Consider the following 20,668-nt stretch of genomic DNA (forward strand, 5'->3'; position numbering starts at 1 on the left):
GATGGCATTTATTAAGCACTTACTATGTGCAAAGCACTGTTCTAAGCGCTGGGGAGGATACAAAGTGATCAGGTTGTCCCACAGGGGGCTCACAGTCTTCATCCCCATTTTCCAGATGAGGTAACTGAGGCCCGGAGAAGTGAAGGGACTTGCCCAAAGTCACACAGCTGACAGTTGGTGGAGCCGGGCTTTGAACCCACGACCTCTGACTCCAAAGCCCGGGCTCTTTCCACCGAGCCACGCTGCTTCTCCAACCTAATCAGGTTGGACACAGTCCATGTCCCACATGGAGCGTACAGTCTTATTCACCATTTTACAGATGAGGGAACCGAGGCACAGAGATATTCATTCGTTCATTCAATCATATTTATTGAGTGCTTACTGTGTGCAGAGCACTGTACTAAGTGCTTGGGAAGTACAAGTTGGCAACATATAGAGATGGTCCTTACCCAACAGTGATGTTGATGAAAATAATAATACTGATAATAATAGCAATAGTGGTATTTAAGCATTTACTATGTGCCAGGCACTGTTCTAAGCAACGGGCTAGATATAAGCTAATCAGGTTGGGCACAGTCCATATCCCACATGGGGCACACAGTCTTTTTCACCATTTTACAGATGAGGGAACTGAGGCACAGAGAAATGAAATTCATTCATTCAATCGTATTTATTGAGTGCTTACTGTGTGCAGAGCACTGTACTAAGCGCTTGGGAAGTACAAGTTGGCAACATATAGAGACAGTCCCTACCCAACAGTGATGCGGATGAAAATAATAATGGTGATAGTGGTATTTAAACATTTACTATGTGCCAGGCACTGTTCTAAGCAACGGGCTAGATATAAGCTAATCAGGTTGGACACAGTCCATGTCCCACATGGGGTGCACAGTCTTATTCACCATTTTACAGGTGAGGGAACTGAGGCACAGAGAAATTCATTCATTCAATCATATTGAGTGCTTACTGTGTGCAGAGCACTGTACTAAGCGCTTGGGAAGTACAAGTTGGCAACATATAGAGATGGTCCCTACCCAACAGCGGGCTCACGGCCACACAGCACACAAGTGGTAGAGCCGGAACTCGCTTCTGTCTCCCAGGGCTGTGGCTCTGTCTACACTGATGAACGTGAGTGCTTTGACCCAGGCTGATTCTACCGCTTGCTTAGGGGACCCTCCACTAGCGGGAATGCTTCGGGGACATTCTGAACAGTGCTCCGGGGCTAAGGAAGACAACCAAAAGCAGCAGAAACTCCTCCCAGGGCTGGACTGATCCATGGCCATGATGGAGATGCAGACTCATTCCTTTATTCCGTGGTCATGGGCTCAAATCCCAGCTCCGCCAATTATCGGTTGTGTGACTTTGGGCAAATCACTTCCCTTCCCTGTTCATTCAGTCATATTTATTGAGCGCTTACTGTGTGCAGAGCACTGGACTACGCGCTTGGGAAGAACGGGTCGGCAACATATAGAGACGGTCCCTACCCAATAACGGGCTTACAGTCTAGAAGGGGGAGACAGACCTCAGTGACCTCATCTGTAAGATGGGGATTAAGACTGTGAGCCCCCCGTGGGACAACCTGATCACCTTGTAACCTCCCCAGCACTTAGAACAGTGCTTTGCACATAGTAAGTGCTTAATAAATGTCATTAAAAAATGAACTCTAATGTGCAGAGCACTGTGAGGAATTTAGCATGAGCTGAGGTAGTGAACCAGGAACCTAGAGGCTGAGGACTATACTGGCCATCTACCACAAGTAGAGTATTGCACTGGTCATCTACTATGTTCAGAGCACTGAACTTGGCACCTACCATTGCAGAGTGCTGTGCTGGTCACTCACTACGTTCAGAAGACTGTAGTAGCCACCTACCATGGGTAGAGTATTGCACAGGTCACTGCCTATGTTCAGAGCACTGTACTAGGCACCTAGCATGGGCAGAGTATTGTACTGGTCACCTAATAATAATAATAATGATGATGATGGCATTTATTAAGCACTTACTATTCATTCATTCAGTCGTATTTATTGAGCACTTACTGTGTGCAGAGCACTGTACTAAGTACTTGGGAAGTACAAGTTGGAAACATATAGAGATGGTCCCTACCCAACAGCGGGCTCACAGTCTAGAAGATGTACAAAGCACTGTTCTAAGCGCTGGGGAGGTTACAAGGTGATCAGGTTGTCCCACGGAGGGCTCACAATTTTAATCCCCATTTTTTACGATTAATAATAATAATAATAATGGCATTTATTAAGCACTTACTATGTGCAAAGCAGTGTTCTAAGTGCTGGGGAGGTTACAAGGTGATCAAGTTGTCCCACAGAGGGCTAACAGTCTTAATCCCATTTTTTACAAATGAGGTAACTGAGGCCCAGAGAAGTTCATTCATTCATTCATTCAATCGCATTTATTGAGCACTTACTGTGTGCAAAGCACTGTACTAAACGCTTGGGAAGTACAAGTTGGCAACATACAGAGACGGTCCCTACCCAACAGTGGGCTCACAGTCTAGAAGGGGGAGCAGTTAAGTGACTTGCCCAAAGTCACACAGCAGATGTTAAGTGCTTACTATGTGCCAGGCACTGTACTGTACAAAGCACTGGGATGGTTACAAGCAACTTAGGTTGGACACAGTCCTTCCCACACGGGGTTCACAGTCTCAATCCCCATTTTACAGGTGAGGTAACTGCGGCCCAGAGAAGTGATGCGACTTGCCCAAGGTCACAGAGCAGACAAGTGGCAGAGTGGAAATTAGAACCCATGACCTTCTGACTCCCAAGCCCATGCTCTATCCACTACACCATGTTGCTGCTAGAGAAGCAGTGTGGCTCAGTGGAAAGAGCCCGGGCTTGGGAGTCAGAGGTTGTGAGTTCTAATCCCGGTTCCACCACTTGTCAGCTGTGTGACTTTGGGCAAGTCACTTTGCTACTGTGTGCCTCTGTGACCTCATCTGTAAAATGGGGATGAAGACTGTGAGCCCCACATAGGACAACCTGATCACCTTGTATCCCCCCCAGTGCTTAGAACAGTGCTTTGCACATAGTAAGTGCTTAGTAAATGCCATTATTATTATTATTATTATTATTATTATTATTATTATCATTCCCTCAGCTACTTTGCTCAGAGCATTGTATCATGGACAGGGTATTGTCCTGGTCGCCTACTATGTTCATAGCACTGTACTAGGCACCTATCATAGTCATAGTGGTGGGCTGGTCACCTACTATGTTCAGAGCACTGTACTAGGCACCTAGCTTGGGCAGAGTACTGTACTTTCAGTGGAAAGAGCACGGGCTTAGGAGTCAGAGGTCATGGGTTCAAATCCCTGCTTTGCCACTTGTCAGCTGTGCAACTTCGGGCAAGTCACTTCACTTCTCTGGGCCTAGTTCCCTCATCTGTAAAATGGGGCTTAAGACTGTGAGCCCCGTGTGGGACAACCTGATCACCTTGTATTCTCCCCAGAGCTTAGAACAGTGCTTTGCACATAGTAAGCGCTTAACAAATGCCATTCTTCTTATTATTATTATTATTATTATTATCATTATTATTATTATTATTATTATTATCATTATTATTATTATTCCTGGACACCTTCTGATGTTCAGAGCGCTATTCTGGGCACCTCCCTTGAGCAGAGTATTTTGCTAGGTGTCTCCAAGGGGCAGAAGATGTACTAGTGCAGGCGTGGGAGAGCAAAGAGAAGGGAAAAGGGAAAGACGGCATCCCAGAAGAGCTTGGAATTGACAGCCAGAAGCAGCTCTACAGCTATTAGGACTTCCACCTGGAGGTGCAGTGTGGCTTAGTGGAAAGAGCCCAGGCTTGGGAGTCAGAGGACATGAGTTCTAATCCCGGCTCCACCTCTTTTCTGCTGTGTGACCTTGGGCAAGCCACTTAACTTCTCTGGGCCTCAGTTCCCTCATCTGTAAAATGGGGATTAAGATTAATATAGAGAAGCAGCATGGCTCAGTGGAAAGAGTCCGGGCTTGGGAGTCAGAGGTCATGGGTTCTAATCCCAGTTCCACCACTTGTCAGTTGTGTGACTTTGGGCAAGTCATTTAACTTCTCTGGGCCTCAGTTACATCTGTAAAATGGGGATTAATACTGCGAGCCCCACGTGGGACAACCTGATCACCTTGTGTCTACTCCAATGCTTAGAACAGTGCTTTGCACATAGTAAGCACTTAACAAATATCATTATTATGATTATTATGATTATTAAAACTGTGAGCCCAAAGTGGGACAATCTGATGACCTTGTATCTACCCCAGAGTTTAGAACAGTGCGTGGCACATACTAAGTGCTTAACAAATACCATTATTATTATTATTATTATTATTATTCCACCTACATCTCCCAACTTCAGCACAGAGCTGCCAGTGTAATAATAATGATGATATTTATTAAGTGCTTACTGTGTGCCAGGCACTGAACTAAGTATAGAGGGAGCCGAAACCCTAAATTGGAGAGGTCTATCTATGACAGCGGGGACCACTTTCTGCATAGCCGGCCCTGACCTCAGTTTAAAAATATGACCACCTTACCTCTGGCCCACGGGCACTAGTCTTCCAGAATTCAAAGTCCTTTTCCCTTGACGTCAACATTATCTCTGCCCAAAGGAAGGGCAGAAGGGAAAGGGATGGGCAGAAAACACTAGTTCCAGAGGGGCGAAACTACCCATGGTGTGTTAACACCACGGTCAAAAAGGCAGTTGTGCTCTTGGCTAAGTAGTCAGCATCGTCGAGAGAGCCAGTTCTCAGGAACCCAAAGAAGAAGTGGGTGGGAAATGTGAAGACAAAGGTAGGTTCTGAGGAAAGGGCAATAAAGTGTCTGCTAGGATTGAATTATTTGATGTGTGAACCCTCCGGTTGTCTAAGAGGCTTGATTGCCCCTTGACCGGTTTCAAATCAAGTCCTGATAAGGCTTCCGGACTTCAGGTTAGCCGACTACATTCGTGTTAAGGAGGGGGTGTCGTTTGGAGGCAGGGGTGGCGTATGACTCCCCTGGGAAAGAAGTCTGTCCATGGTAAAGATCCAAAGCTCAAACTGTCCAGGAATAATAATATAATAATAATAATAATAATAATAATAATAATGATGGCATTTATTGAGCGCTTACTATGTGCAAAGCACTGTTCTAAGCACTGAATTCTAAGGAATGTCAGGAGGGACAGTGTCTGAGACAAGGTGCATGGCATAGTGTATACAGCACAAGCCTGGGAGCCAGAAGGTCCTGGGTTTGAATTCCTGTTCCTTCACTTTGCTGTGAGATCTTGGGCAAATCACTTCACTTCTCTGGGCCTCAATTACCTCATCTGTAAAATGGGGATTAAAAAACTGTGAGCCCCTGGTGGGACAGCCTGATTACCTTGTATCTACCCCAGCACTTAGGACAGTTCTCAGCACACAGTAAGTGCTTAACGAATACCATAATTATTATTATTCTCTAGGCCTGTTACCTCATCTGTAAAATGAGACTGTGAATTCCATGCGGGACAGGGACTGTGTCTAACCCAATTTTCTTGTATCCACCTCCACACTTAGTACAGTGTCTGGCACATAGTAAGTTCTTAACAGATCCCACAATTATAATTAATATTATTATTACTAAGTCCTTGACCCCTTCCCCAGAGGTTAGGACATTGCTTGGCCCACAGTACATGTTTAACAAACGTCAGAAGTAATAATACTATTTGTTAAGTGCCTACTTTGTGCTTCACACTGCATTAGAAAACGAGAGAAGCAGCGTGGAAAGAGCCCGGGCTTTGGAGTCAGAGGTCATGGGTTCAAATCCCAGCTCCGCAAGTTGTCAGCTGTGTGACTTTGGGCAAGTCACTTAACTTTTCTGTGTCTCAGTTTTAACTCAGCTGTAAAATGGGGATTAAGACCGTGAGCCCCACATGGGACAACCTGATCACCTTGTATTCCCCCCCAGTGCTTAGAACAGTGCTTTGCACATAGTAAGTGCTTAATAAATGCCATCATTATTATTAGACACATAGGAATACACACACACAAAAAAATCTCTGTCCACAAGGCGTTTGCAGTCCAGACAGAGAAGATAGTCATAGAAAGACAACTTGATTGGATTGTAGGCACCCAAGTAAATAAGTCCTGATTAGACTTTGGGCAGCCTAGGCCAACCTCAATAAGTTCTGACTGGATCATAGGTAGCCTAGGATAGGCTATGTGAGTTTCAGTTGGAATATGGGCAGCCTAGGACAGGTTCAGTGAGTCCAGATTGGACAATAGGCAGTCTAGGACAGACTACATGAGTCACGGTTGGACTACAGAAAATTTAGGACAGGCTGAGTCCAATCATCCTAAGTCCTGATTGGATTCTGTGCTGAGAATCAATCAATCAATCGTATTTATTGAGCGCTTACTGTGTGCAGAGCACTGTACTAAGCACGTGGGAAGTACAAGCTGGCAACATATAGAGACAGTCCCTACCCAACAGTGAGCTCACAGTCTAGAAGGGGGAGAAGAGTGCTTACCACACCCTCTGTTTCCGACAGCCCTTTGTACGCATTATATTCCCTTCCAGTAATTTATTTTACTATCTGTCTTCCCACTAGATTGTGAATTCCTTGGGGACACGGATTGGGTCAATTAACACTACTGTACTCTCTCAATTGCTTAATACAATGCTCTGCACAGACTAAGTACTAAATTAATTTTTATCAACGGATTGGTTAGAGTGCTTTGTATATAGTAGATGGTCAGTAAATTCTACTTACTGACTAAATCTGAATGATGACAAAGGACTTCTGGGCATCAGAATCCAGGCCTAAGAGTCAGAAGGACCTGGGTTCTAATCCCAGCTCTACCACTTTTCTGCTGTGTGACCTTGAGCAGGTCACTTCGCTTCTCTGTGCTTCAGTAACCTCATCTGTAAAATGGGGTGAAAACTGTGAGCCCCATGTGGGACAGGGACTATGTCCAACCTGATTAGCTTGTATCTACCCCAGAGTTTAGTAATAATAATAATAATATCATCTGTGGTCTTTGTTAAGCACTTACTATGTGCCAAGCACTGTTCTAAGCATTTAGGGTAGATACAGGGTAATCAGGTTGTCCCACTTGGGGCTCACACTTTTAATCCCCATTTTACAGATGAGGCAACTGAGGCACAGAGAAGTGACTTGTCCAAGGTCACACAGCAGACAAGAGGTGGAACTGGGATTAGAACCCATGTCCTGTGATTCCCAAGCTCATGCTCTTTCCACTACATGCCTGGCGCATAGTAAGCACTTAAGTACCATAAAACAATGACAAGAAATCAACAACATTTGACGGGAAGATAAACTGTCTTCAATGAAAGAAACTATTAATAATAATAATAATAATAATATTTGTGGTCCTTGTTAAGCACTTACTATGTGCCAAGCACTGTTCTAAGATAAGGGTAGATACAGGGTAATCAGTTTGTCCGACTTGGGGCTCACACTTTCAATCCCCATTTTACAGATGAGGTAACTGAGGCACAGAGAAAATGACTTGCCCAAGGTCACACAGCAGACAAGAGGTGGAGCTGGGATTAGAACCCATGTCCTGTGATTCCCAAGCTCATGCTCTTTCCACTACATGCCTGGCGCATAGTAAGCACTTAAGTACCATAAAACAATGACAAGAAATCAACAACATTTGAAGGGAAGATAAACTGTCTTCAATGAAAGAAACTATTAATAATAATAACAATAATAATAATAATATTTGTGGTCTTTGTTAAGCACTTACTATGTGCCAAGCACTGTTCTAAGATTAGGGTAGATACAGGGTAATCAGGTTGTCCCACTTGGGGCTCACACTTTTAATCCCCATTTTACAGATGAGGTAACTGAGGCACAGAGAAGTGACTTGCCCAAGGTCACACAGCAGACAAGAGGTGGAGCTGGGATTAGAACCCATGTCCTGTGATTCCCAAGCTCATGCTCTTTCCACTACATGTCTGGCGCATAGTAAGCACTTAAGTACCATAAAACAATGACAAGAAATCAACAACATTTGAAGGGAAGATAAACTGTCTTCAATGAAAGAAACTATTAATAATAATAACAATAATAATAATAATATTTGTAGTCCTTGTTAAGCACTTACTATGTGCCAAGCACTATTCTAAGATTAGGGTAGATACAGGGTAATCAGGTTGTCCCACTTGGGGCTCACACTTTTAATCCCCATTTTACAGATGAGGTAACTGAGGCACGGAGAAATGACTTGCCCAAGGTCACACAGCAGACAAGAGGTGGAACTGGGATTAGAACCCATGTCCTGTGATTCCCAAGCTCATGCTCTTTCCACTACATGCCTGGCGCATAGTAAGCACTTAAGTACCATAAAACAGTGACAAGAAGTCAACAACATTTGAAGGGAAGATAAACTGTCTTCAATGAAAGAAACTATTAATAATAATAACAATAATAATAATAATATTTGTAGTCCTTGTTAAGCACTTACTATGTGCCAAGCACTATTCTAAGATTAGGGTAGATACAGGGTAATCAGGTTGTCCCACTTGGGGCTCACACTTTTAATCCCCATTTTACAGATGAGGTAACTGAGGCACAGAGAAAATGACTTGCCCAAGGTCACACAGCAGACAAGAGGTGGAGCTGGGATTAGAACCCATGTGCTGTGATTCCCAAGCTCATGCTCTTTCCACTACCATGCCTGGCACTTAACAAATGCCTAAAACAATGACAAGAAATCAACAACATTTGAAGGGAAGATAAACTGTCTTCAATGAAGGAAACTATTTTACTTCAACCCTTGGTTCTGGTGCCCGACAGGAAATACCTCTTCCCGAACCCAGTGAGCAGGCCGGCTTCAACGAGGTGCCAAATACCACCAGGGCTGAGTCACTGAAGGGTACAGTGCCGATGCTCCGGCCGCCCTGCGACACGAGGAGTGTCAGGGAGGGAAAGGCCAGCGGGAGGCAAGTCTGCGTTTATGACACTTTTCTCCTCATCTCCCCAAGGAGCCTCTCACACGCGCGGCTCAGAGACAACAGGGCTGGCAGATTCTGGATCCTCCCCAGACTTTACTCACTCCAATCATATTTATTTTTATTTATTGAGCGCTTACCGTGTGCAGAGCCCTCCACTAAGCACCCAAGAGAGTTCAGTGAAACAGACGTTTTGACACATTCCCTGCCCACAACAAGTTTACACCCTAGAGTCCCTCAACAGTTTCCATTTCTACCCCAGGGGAGCAGCAGGGTGAAGTAGGCCTTGAGGCCTACAAAGCTCTCCCACAAGTTTTGTCCTTCTGGGGGATCATCAATCGTATTTATTGAGTGCTTACTATGTGCAGAGCACTGTACTAAGCACTCAAGGGGTTAAGGGGGATGAGTAAAGACACTCACTTTCCCTGCAGACAAAATAATGGTATTTGTTGAGTGGTTCCTGTTTGCAGAGCATAGTACTAAGGGCTTGAGAAAGTACAGTATAACAGAATTGGTAGACACTTTCCCTGCCCTCAAGGGAAGTAGTAGTAATGTTATTTATTGAGCACTTACTGTGTGCAGTGAGCAGTAATAATAATAAAAATGTTGGTATTTGTTAAGCGCTTACTATGTGCAAAGCACAGTTCTAAGCACTGGGGAGATACAAGTAATCAGGTTGTCCCACATGGAACTCACAGCCTTAATCCCCAGTTTACAGATGAGGTAACTGAGGCATAGAGAAATTAAGTGACTTGCCCAAAGTCACACAGCTGACAGATGGCAGAGCTGGGAGTTGAACCCATGACCTCTGACTCCAAAGCCCGTGCTCTTTCCACTGACCCACGCTGCTTCAGTATTAATAATAATGTTATTTGTTAACCTCTATGTGCTAGGCACTATTTTAAACGCTGGGGTAGATGCAAGGTAATTGGGTTGGACACAGTCCCTGTCCCACATAGGGCTCACAGTCTTAATCCCCATTTTATAGATGAAGCACAGAGAACTTAAGGGATTTGAGTACAACAGAGTTGGGAGATATGTTCCCTCCCCTCAAGGAGCTTAAAGTCTAGACTAGAAATAGTAATGGTATTCGTTAAGTGCATCCTATTAATCCCCTCTCCCCCTCCCCATCCCCCCTGCCTTACCTCCTTCCCCTCCCCACAGCACCTATATACATATAAATATATATATATATTATATATATATATATAAATATATATATTTATATTTTATGTTTGTACAGATTTATTACTCTATTTTATTTGTACATGTTTATTCTATTTATTTTATTTTGTTAATATGTTTTGTTCTGTTCTCTGTCTCCCCCTTCTAGACTGTGAGCCCATTGTTGGGTAGGGACCGTCTCTATATGTTGCCAACTTGTACTTCCCAAGTGCTTAGTACAGTGCTCTGCACACAGTAAGCACTCAATAAATACGATTGAATGAATGAATGAATGAATATTAATCAATTGTATTTATTGAGCACTTAGTGTGTACTGAGCACTGTACTAAGCACTTTTACAATATAACAGAGTTGGTAGGAATGTTCACTGCCCACAAGGTGTTTATAGTCTAGAGGGAGAGACAGACATTAATATAAATAGATAAATTATGGTTACGTACATACAATGGACAAATATACATAAGGCTTCCTGTGCACAGTGGACTGTACTAAGCGGTGGGCTAGAACATGCAGTTGGGAATTGGATACAGCCCCTGTCTCTCACAATCTAAAAGGAATGAAGGATCCCATAGCATTCCGACTACCATGGCCAGCCGGGCTGTGGATTTGCTTGTATCCACTTCAGTGCTTAGTACAGTGCCTGGCACTTAGTAAGTGCTTAACAAATATAATTATTATGATTGTGGATCTGAAGGTCAGGTCTCTAAGTGCTGTAGGGAGCCACTAAGTTTCTTTGGGCCTGCTGCCTGCCTTCCTTCTGGTTCTCCCTGGTTTCTTTTAGGCCCTTAAACATAAACTTTTATTCTCCATCCATACCCACTCCATTGGAGAATTCATTCCCTCCCATGGCTTCAGCTACAACCATTATGCGGATGATTCCCAAATCTACATCTCCAAGCCTGATCTCTCTCTCTCCATCTGCAGTCTCACATTTCCTTCTGCCTTTAAGACATCGCGTGTCCTCCCGTCACCTCAAACCAAACATGCCCAAAACAGAATTCCTTATCTTCCCACCTGTCAAACCCTGTCCTCCCTCTTTCCTCTCCATCCAAACTGCTACCATGTTAATCCAAGTATGTATCCTATCCCGCCTTGATTATTGTAGCAGCCTCCTTGCTGATCTCCTTGCCTCCTATCTCTCCTCACTTTAGTCCACACTTCCCTCCGCTGCCCAGATCATTTTTCTACAGAAACGTTCGGTCCATGTTTCCCCACTCCTCAAAAAACTCCAGTGGTTGCCCATCTACCTCCAGATCAAACAGAAACTCCTTACCATCCGCTTCAAAGCACTTCATCACCTTGTCCTCTCCTACTTCTCCTCACTGCTCTCCTACTACAAAACTCAACCAACCCACTTTGCTCCTCTGATGCCAACCTACTCACTGTACCTCGATCTTGTCTATTTTCACCATCTCCCACCCATATACTGTCTCTGGTCTGGAATGCCCTTTCTCTTCATATCTGATAGACAATTTCTCAGCCCACCTTCAAAGCCTTATAGAAGGTACAACACTTCCAAGATGCCTTTCCTGACTAAATCCTCATTTCCTCTTCTCCCACTCCTTTCTGCAAGGCCCTGATTTGCTCCCTTTATTCACCCCTCCCTCTGCCCCAAAGCACTCATGTACATATCCATAATTTATTTATTTATTTTAGCTTCTCTCCCCCTCTAGACTCCAAGCTTGTTGTGGGCAGGGACTGCGTCTACCAACTCTGTTATTTTGTACCCTCCCAAGCGCTTAGTAAGAGTGTTCTGCACACAGCAAGCACTCACTAAATATGACTACTTGATTGAACTTACATTTGTGTTCCAGGCTCCATCCAGACCCACTATGCCTAAACAGCTGGAGGAGAAAACTGGCTTATCACTTCCCCTGAAAAACGTGCAGCTGATTTTCATTTCCCTTCTTATCCCATATACCCCTTCACTCTGCAGGGCTCCCACCAAAATGGCATCACACACAGGGAAAGATGATTGCTCCAAGAGTCAGCTGGGAAGCAGGCAGTCAGTCAATCGTATTTATTGAGCGCTTACTGTGCACAGAGCACTGTACTAAGCACTTGGAAGAGCACAATATAACTGACACATCCCCTATCCACAGGAAGCTGACAGTCTAGAGAGTGTGCCTAGTGTAAAAAAAAACAAAGCTTGGAAGTCAGAGGACATGGGTTCTAATGAAGCTGTGTGACATTGGGCAAGTTGCTTCACTTCTCTGCACCTCAGTTTCCTCACCTGTAAAATGGGGTGAAATACCTGTTCTCCCTACTATTTAGACTGTGCACCCCATGTGAGTCAGAGACTATGTCTAATCTGATTAAATTTGTATCTATCCCAGCATTTAGAACAGGGCTGGACACGTAGTAAGCGCTTAATACCATTGAAAAAAATAATAATTTTACAATAGCCATCCACTAAACAGGTTGAAGTGCATTTCTATCCCTGAGTGCCTTCCACATCAATCAACCAATGGCATTTTTTGAGTCTTTACTCTGTGTGGAGTTCTGCATTAAGCACCTGGGAGGATACAACATATTAATGTCTATCTCCCCCTCTGGAGTCTAGGCTTATTTTGGGCAGGGAACATGTCTGCTAATTCTGTTGCATTGTACTCTCCCAAGCGCTTGCTACAGTGGTCAATAAATACCACTGATCGATTGATAACAGAGTTGCTAGACCCTTTTCCTACGCACTAGGAACTTACAGTCTAAAGGACTGTTTTTCCCTCCCAGGTTTGACTTGTTTAAATTCTTGGGGCTAATGAAATCTGCCTTGCATTGTCAGTGAGTGGTAGGGAATTTTGCTATTATGTGATTTTTGCCTCCTACCAGAGAAGTACTAAAGAGAAGCCAAATAATAATCATTATTATTATTATTATATTTATAATCAAGTGCTCACTATGTGCCAAGCACTGATCTAAGCTCTGGGGTAGATACAAGGTTATCAGGTTGGACATAGTCCCTGTCCCGTGAGGGCCTCCCATTCTTAATCCCCATTTTACGGTTGAGTTAACTGAGGCACAGAGAAGTGACTTGTCTAAGGTCACACAGCAGACAAATGGCAGAGATCGGGATTAGAACCCATGACCTTCTGAATCCCAGGCCCATACTCTAGCCACTGCGCTCTATCCATCATTAACAGTGAAATTCACCTTTGAATGCACCATAATAATAACTACAACATTTGTTAAATACTTACACTGTGCCAGGCACTGTACTAAGTGCTGGGATGGATATAAGCAAATTGGGTTGGACACAGTCCCTTTCCCCATTGGACAAACAGTCTTAATCCCCATTTTACAGAAGAGGTAACTGAAGCACAGAAGTAAAGTGACTTACCTAAGGTCACCTGGCAGACAAGTGGCAGAGCCAAGATTCGACAACAGGTCCTTCTGATTCCCAGGCTTGGGCTCTATCCACTAGGCCACACTGCTTCTCTTAAAGTGTGAGTTGAAAAGGTCAGTAGGAGACCTGCACTCCTGGCCATGCCATGTGTCCGAAAGCACTCACCCTTTCTGCGTCGTCGTCCTTAATTTTTGTCTAGCGCTGTTTTCCCTCTGGTCTCCTTGTCTCTAGTTCCTCAGGAAGCCGTTGCTGGACTCCTTTAATAATAATGATGTTATTTGTTAAGCGCTTACTATGCGCCAAGCACTGCTCTAAACACTGGGCTAGATACAAGGTAATCAGGTTGTCCCATGTGAGGCTCACAGTCTTAAGCAGCGTGGCTTAAGTGGAAAGAGCCTGGGATTGGGAGTCAGAAAACATGCATTCTAATTCCGGCTCCACCACGTGTGACCTTGGGCAAACCACTTCACATCTCTGTGCCTCAGTTCTCTCACCTGTAAAATGGGGATTGAGACTGTGAGCCCCACGTGGGACAAACTCATTTCCTTGTATCTACCCCAATGCTTAGAACAGTGGTTGGCACAGAGTAAGCACTTAACAAATAACAGAATTATTATTATTATTATTATTATTATTATTATTATTACTAATCCCCATTTTACAGATGAAGGAATAATAATAATAATAATAGCATTTATTAAGCACTTACTATGTGCAAAGCACTGTTCTAAGTGCTGGGGAGGTTACAAGGTGATCAAGTTGTCCCACAGGGGGGCTCACAGTATTCATCCCCATTTTACAGATGAGGGAACTGAGGCACAGAGAAGTGAGGTGACTTGCCCAAAGTCACACAGCTGACAATTGGCGGAGCCGGGCTCTGAACCCATGATCTCTAACTCCAAAGTCCGTGCTCATTCCACTGAGCCATGCTGCTTCTGAGGCCCTGAAGAAGCATGCCGGTTTAGCCTTGGCAATCGACTTCCAGTTTTCAGCTGGGTTGCAGCATCATCCGGGCTTTGCTTTACTGAATTCTGAAAACCCTTCATCTACTGCCTTTCTTACTTCCAATTTCCCATTTTCAGCACTCCTTTCAGCATCTGTTGGGATAGCCTGCCATCACTCCTCCTCCCCCATCAGCGTAGTTGTGTTAGGTGAGCATAGCTTCTGCACTAGGAGATTAATGATGCCCCGGGACTTCACTGTTTCTCATCCTGCTCTGCCGTTTGTATTGAAGATGGCCCAAATATGACACGGATGAAACTGCTCAGCTGGATGGGGTACCTTTATGAGATCTGGGTTTCCCATAGGAAAGGTTACATAAATGCATAAATGGTTAAATGTTCTCTAGGCCTAAATTTTGGACTGGAAACCAATAGCAGGCAGCATAGCCTAGTGGATAGAACACGGGCCGGGAGCCAGAAGGGCCTGAGTTCTAATTTCAGCTCTGCCACATGTCCGCTGTGTAACCTTGAGCAAGTCGCTTCACTTCTCTGACCTCGGTTACCTCACCTGTAAAATGTTTTGTTTCGATATCTGTCTCCCCCTTCTAGATTGTGAGCCTGTTGTTGGGTAGGGACCGTCTCTATATGTTGCCAACTTGTACTTCCCAAGCACTTAGTACAGTGCTCTTCACACAGTAAGTGCTCAATAAATGTAATTGAATGAATGAATAAAATGGGGATTAAGAATGAGCGTCCCATGTGGGACAGGGAATGTGTCCAATCTGATTAGCTTAGATCTATTCCAGTGCTTAGTACACTGCCTAGCACATAATAAATGCTTAACAAATAGCATTTTTTAAAAAAGCACAAGAGCCACCAGAGTCTGACAGCCTCTCAGTTGATGCGCTGGACAGTGCTCTGACATCATCCCAAATACTGGAGACGCTCATTCAGGAATTACCATATGCAGATGACTGTACCCTAGAAGAACACACCCAAGAAGACATGCAAATGACTGCAAACTGCTTCACCGAATCTGTCAGACATTCCGGACAGATGAGAAGTCTCAAGAAAACCGAGGTGATGTATCAACCTCCACCAGCGAAGCCATCAACACAACCAAAAACACACATCAGAAACCCAGAACTGAACGCCGTCACAGAATTCCAAGCTAGTTTCAGGTCCCAAGGAGGGACTTCATCAGACAGGAAATACAGGAATTTCTTTGGCTCTAACCTCCATCCTCCTCCTTCCCAGCTCACTCACCTTTTTCCAACTCCTAACATGAGGCGCTCAAAGAATGCCGCTCATGGAGTGACTGAAGTGTTAAGATCATTGAACTGGAAGCAGCAGAAACATTTCTGTGTCTGTTATATTGTCATGTTGTACTCCCCCAAGTGCTGAGTACAGTGGTCTGCACACAGTAGACACTCAATAAATATAATTGATTAACTGATTTGAAGCTAGAGGCCAAGATCATTCATTTATTCTTTCATTCAGTCGTATTTATTGAGCACTTATTGTGTGCAGAGCACTGTGCTAAGTGCTTGGAAAGTATAATTCGGCAATGGATAGAGACAGTCCCTACCCAACAACGGGCTCACAGTCTAGAAGGGGGAGACAGACAACAAAACAAAACATGAAGACAGGTGTGTCAAGTCATCAGAACAAATAGAATTAAAGCTAAATGCACATCATTAACAAAATAAATATAATAGTAAATATGTACAAGTAAAATAGAGTAATAAATCTGTACAAACATATATACTGGTGCTGTGGGGAAGGGAAGGAGGCAGGGCAGGGGGGATGGGGAGGAGGAGAGGAAAAAGGGGGCTCAGTCTGGGAAGGCCTCTTGGAGGAGGTGAGCTCTCAGTAGGGCCTTGAAGGGAGGAAGAGAGCTAGCTTGGCGAATGTGTGGAGGGAGGGCATTCCAGGCCAGGGGAAGGACGTGGGCCGGGGGTCGACGGTGGGACAGGTGAGAACGAGGTCCAGTGAGGAGGTTAGCGGCAGAGGAGCAGAGGGTGCAGGCTGGGCTGTAGAAGGAGAAAAGGGAGGTAGGAGGGGGTGAGGTGATGGACAGCCTTGAAGCCGAGAGTGAGGAATCTTTGCTTGATGCGTAGGTTGACAGGCAGCCACTGGAGATTTTTGAGGAGGGGAGTAACATGACCAGAGCGTTTCTGCACAAAGATGACCCAGGCAGCAGCATGAAGCATAGACTGAAGTGGGGAGAGACAGGAGGATGGAAGATCAGAGAGGTCCTGATCTCATCACAGGTCTCTGTCCCGATTTGGGGTCACACACAAACCCCTCTGGGAGTAAATGGAAATCGGCATGGGCATGTGTTAGGGGTACATATTAAGGAGTCCTTGCTATCCCCACCCCTGTCACTATGGCTAAAGCACATCAAAACCAGCTGTCTCCAGAAATCCCAGATTTGTATAACCACCCCCACACAAACCTCTGGTCATTTTAAGATGCCCAAACTGTCTCACCACCCATTCAAATGTATTTATTGAATGTTTCCTGTGTGCAGAGTACTGCACCATGCACTTGGGAGAGTACGATATAACAATAAATAGAAACGTTCCCTGCCCACAACGAGCTTGCAGTCGAGAGGAATGATACCCCTGGCTAAGAGAAGAAAGGTGATCAGAGTGGCAGAGGGGCAGAAAGGTTAGACCAGTGAACTCAGCATGACCTGATAGGAAGAACCAGTCCGGCCAGCTAATGTGGAGGTCAATGTCACTGGGCCAGATGCCTAAAGAGAGGATATATCCTCGAGACTATATCCTTTAGTTCATTTATTCATTCATTCAATCTTATTTATTGAGTTCATACTGTGTGCAAAGCACTACTAAGAAAAGAGAAGAGTGAGAGAGTTCTCACTACTAAGAGAAGCAGCATGGCACAGTGGAAAGAGCTCGGGCTTTGGAGTCAGAGGTCATGGGTTCAAATCCCAGCTCTGCCAATTGTCAGCTGTGTGACTTTGGGCCAGTCACTTCACTTCTCTGGGCCTCAGTTACCGCATCTGTAAAATGGGGATTAACACTGTGAGCCCCCCCATGGGACAACCTGATCACCTTGTAACCTCCCCAGTGCTTAGTACAGTGCTTTGCACATAGTAAGCGCTTAATAAATGCCATCATTATTGTTATTATTATTACTAAGTGCTTGGGAGACTGGTTGGAAGCAATATGGCTTCGTGGGGGAAGCTGCATGCCTAGGGGATAAAGCACCAGCCTGAAAGTCATAAGGACCTGGGTTCTAATCCCGGCTCCACCATTTGTATGCTGTGGGACCTCAGACAAGTCACTTCACTTCTCTGGGCCTCAGGTATCTCATATGAAAAATGGGGATTAAGACTGTGAGGCCCCATGAGGGGCAGGGACTGTGTCCAACCTGATCAGCTTCTTTCTACCCCAGTGCTTAGAATAGTGTTCGACACATAGTAAGCACTTACATACCATCATCATCATTATTATTAGAATATCACAAGAAGCAGAGTTAGAGAAACAGCGTGGCTTAGTGGAAAGAGCACAGGCTTGGGAGTCAGAGGACATGGATCCTAGTCCCGCCTCTGCCACTTGTCTGCTGTGTGACCTTGGACAAGTCACTTCACTTCTCTGTGCCTCAATTACCTCATCTGGAAAATGGGGATTAAGACTGTGAGCCCCATGTGGGACAATCTGATTACCCTGTATTACCCCAGTGCTTAGAACAGTGCTTGGCACAGAATAAGTGCTTAACAAATACCATAATAATAATTATTATTATAATAAACAGACATTCCCTGACACAACAAGCTTACAATCTAGAGGGGGAGACAGACATTAACATGAATGTGCTGCACACCATAAGCGCTCAGTAAATACAATTGAATGAAAGAATACAACCAGACCAGCTGGAGGGCAGCCCTGGACTAGGTCAACAGAACAACCAGCCAGCAGACCCAGAGAAATGTCTCTTGTGGGTGAGCTACTGCCAGTGCCCGCCCCCGCCCCCCCGTCCCTGGACTTAACAATAATAATAATTAATAATTATGGTATTAAGTGCTTACTATGTGCCAGGCACCATACCACATGCTGGGGTGGTCACCAGCAAATCGGGTTGGACACAGTCCCTTGTCCCACATGGAACTCACAGTCTCAATCCCCATTTTACAGTTGAGGTAACTGAGGCCCAGAGGAGTGAAGTGACTTGCCCAAGGTCACACAGCAGACAGGCGGCAGAGCCAGGATTAGAACCCATGACCTTCTGACTCCCGTGCTCAATCCACTAGGACTGTGCTTCATCCAGTAGGCCATCCACCTCCTCCAGGAGGCCTTCCCAGACAAAGCCCCCTTTTTCCTCTCCTCCTCCCCATCCTCCCCGCCTTCCCGTCCCCACAACACCTATATATATACTTGTACAGATTTATTACTCTATTTATTTTACTTGTACGTTTACTATTCTATTTATTTTGTTAATGACTAGTACAGTGCTCTGCACACAGTAAGCGCTCAATCAATACAATAATTGAATGAACATAACTTTAATTCTATTTGTTCTGACGATTTTGACACCTGTCTACACGTTTTGTTTTGTCTGTCTCCCCCTTCTAGACTGTGAGCCCGTTGTTGGGTAGGGACCGTCTCTATATGTTACCGACTTGTACTTCCCAAGCGCTTAGTACAGTGCTCTGCACACAGTAAGCGCTCAATAAATACGATTGAATGAATGCTGCTTCGGGCCCAGGTTTCCTCCAACCACACGGCAACCCTTCCCCACCTCCTCCTCCTCTTCCTCATCACCTCAGCAACACACCAAGAAAAGGCAAACACAAACACTCAGGCAGCACCGAGAGTCACCCATGTAAACACACACCCACAGGCACACACACACGCACAGAGAAACATACAGCCAACCACCCACAAGGAACAGGTTGTCCTTGTTTTTTATATTGTTTGTATTGGTTCATCCCTTTTTTTTTTTTAAGGTACTTGGTAAGGTCCCCTCTCAGGGTCACACCTGGAGAGTTTCCAGTCCTCTACCAGTCTCAACTATGGGAGGGAGAGTCAAGCAGAGGCCTACCCATTCCATTCCTAGCTTGTCCAGTGGCTAGTGAGTGGAAGGCAATCTGCTACAAGTCAAAACTCACCCGTGCTGGGCAGCAGCGACATGAGAGAATCAAGGGCGAAGACTCAAGTTTACTGCGCGGAAGGAGGAAGTGGCAAACCGCTTCCAGATTGTTCCCGAGAAAACTCTCTGGATCCACTACCAGGACGATTGCAGATGGAGAGCGGGATGTTCTGGGAGAGATGTGTCCACGGAGTCGCTATGGGTCAGAGACAACTAGGCAGCATAAGACAAGACTTGATAAGCACTTACTATGTGCCAGACATTATACTAAGCACTGGGAGAGTTCCAAGCTAATCGGATTGGACACAGTCTATGCCCCACATTCCCCCTCTAGACTGTAAACTCGTTCCTAGACCGTGAGCTCTTTGTGAGCAGGGAATGTGTCTATTTATTGCTACACTGTACTCTCCCAAGCACTTAATACAGTGCTCCTCGCACAGTAAGCACTCAAGGAATATGAGTGAATGAGTGAATGAACCTGGGGCTCACAGATTTAATCCCCAATGCATAGAGGAGATAACTGAGACCCAGAGATGGTTAAGTGACTTGCCCAAGGTCACACTGCAGACAAGTGGCAGAGCCAGAATTAGAAGCCAAGTCCTTTTGACTCCCAGCCCATGTTTTATCCTCTAGGCTTTGCTGCTTCCTTCCTTATGTATCTGTCATCTGTCCCTATGTCCTTCCTTATTCTTAGATTGTGAGCTCCTAGGGGGTCAGGGACAGTGGAAATTCAACACCTGGGCATTATTTCCCACCGCTTAGTACTGTGCTGTACACAAACTGAGTGCTCAGTAAGTACCATTGCTTCAACTTCTAGACTAAGCTCCCCTTTTCCTCAACTCCCCTACCCCTCTGTTGCCCCGACTCACCCTTTTTGCTCTACCCTCTGCCTCCCGCCCCACAACACTTATGTATATAGGCACATATCTGTAATTCTATTTTATATTTAGTCCTGTTTACTTGTTTTGATGTCTGTCTCCCCCCTTCTAGACTGTAAGCCCCATGTGGGTAGGGATTGTCCCTCTTTATTGCTGAATTGTACTTTCCATGACTTAGTACAGTGCTCTGCACACGGTAAACCCTCAGTAAATACGACTGAATGAATGAACTATTAGCTCTTGCTGTTGTACACGGAG

General features: G+C 45.0%; 1 non-coding gene across 1 annotated transcript; it reads left to right on the plus strand.

Moving 5' to 3' along the window:
- The first annotated feature begins 19,403 nt into the window (after window positions 1–19,403).
- Window positions 19,404–19,541, plus strand: LOC119925986. The gene has a single exon (XR_005449906.1). It is a non-coding gene; the product is annotated as a small nucleolar RNA SNORA7 (small nucleolar RNA).
- The last annotated feature ends 1,127 nt before the right edge of the window (window positions 19,542–20,668 follow it).

This window comes from Tachyglossus aculeatus, chromosome 3 (assembly GCF_015852505.1).
Source record: "Tachyglossus aculeatus isolate mTacAcu1 chromosome 3, mTacAcu1.pri, whole genome shotgun sequence".
Classification (NCBI taxonomy): domain Eukaryota; kingdom Metazoa; phylum Chordata; class Mammalia; order Monotremata; family Tachyglossidae; genus Tachyglossus; species Tachyglossus aculeatus.